The 1284-nt window shown below is 42.2% G+C and overlaps 1 non-coding gene across 1 annotated transcript; it reads left to right on the top strand.

The window, feature by feature from the left end:
• Window positions 1–833: 833 nt before the first annotated feature.
• LOC118670403 lies at window positions 834–997 on the top strand. The gene has a single exon (XR_004972304.1). It is a non-coding gene; the product is annotated as a U1 spliceosomal RNA (small nuclear RNA).
• The last annotated feature ends 287 nt before the right edge of the window (window positions 998–1284 follow it).

The raw sequence follows: 1284 nt of genomic DNA, 5'->3' as shown, positions 1-1284 counted from the left end.
TTATAACTTTCTTACTTGTTAAATTTATTTGTAATCCCCAAGTCAGCACTCTAGGCACTATTGTAGTCATTCTTAGACATGCATGTGGCAAAACATTTGAGTTGCCCAACATGCATGTTCTCAGCTAAGGTTGAACAAGGTGAACAACTGCTTTTTGTTTCGGCTCTCAGACTGAACAGATGTCCACATCCCTGCATATAGATTGAAATCACACCTCAACAAGATCTGCAAGAGAGACCGTTTGCCAAATAGAAGGGCGTTAGGAACACCTTGGGCTTTCCACAGATTTATACTAACAAAGCATACCTAAATTGAAGGTAGTATTCAAATTGCCCACTGGAATAAAACACTCTACAGAGGAAGATACAATACAAATTCTCTGTAACATTTGTTTTGTAATGTGTGACATGAAGTAAAAAATCAGTACATATGGAAAGAAACAGCCAAATGAGTTCCATGGTAAACAACAACAAAAAAACCCAGTCTATGCTGCCATCTTGATTCTCCAAAAATTAATTTTTTTTTAGAGAATTTTAAAAATTCTCACCCAAGGACATATTTTGTTTGTTTGCTTTAATTTATTCTAGAGAAAAATAGCAATGTGCCTCCTGTACAAGCCCCTGAGTGGGGATTGAACCTGAAACCTGGGTACCTGCCCGACTGTGATTTGAACCCGTGACTGTTCAGTGCATGAGATGATGCCCTAACCAACTGAGCCACATTGGCCAGAGACAAAAATTATTTCTTTTTGGCCATAATTAGTAAAAGTTTGGTCAGTTTAGTTTTTATTTTCTCCAGTTAATACCTTTCATGTGTATCAAAATTATAGATCCATACTTACCTGGCAGGGGAGATACCATGATCACGAAGGTGGTTTTCCCAGGGCGAGGCTTATCCATTGCACTCCGGATGTGCTGACCCCTGCGATTTCCCCAAATGTGGGAAACTCGACTGCATAATTTGTGGTAGTGGGGGACTGCATTCGCGCTCTCCCCTAAAAAAAAATAAAAAAAATTATAGATCCACTAGAGGCCCAGTGCATGAAATTTGCACGGGTAGGGTCTCTAGGCCTGGCCAGCGATCAGGCCCTATCACGTTCTCTGCCTCCCCACCTCCTCTTTCCCTCACTCCCTCAGTGCCCCCCCACCACCAGTGGTTGCCTGCCATGTTCTGTGCTGCCCCCTGGTGGTTAGCGACTGTCATAGCAAGCAATCGAACTCCCAGTCAAATTCCCAAGGGGACACTTTGTATATTTGCCTTTACACACACACAATAGCAAACAGG

Source organism: Myotis myotis, unplaced genomic scaffold (genome assembly GCF_014108235.1).
Source record: "Myotis myotis isolate mMyoMyo1 unplaced genomic scaffold, mMyoMyo1.p scaffold_m19_p_15, whole genome shotgun sequence".
NCBI classification, from domain to species: domain Eukaryota; kingdom Metazoa; phylum Chordata; class Mammalia; order Chiroptera; family Vespertilionidae; genus Myotis; species Myotis myotis.
This window is presented reverse-complemented; position numbering and strand designations above follow the sequence as displayed.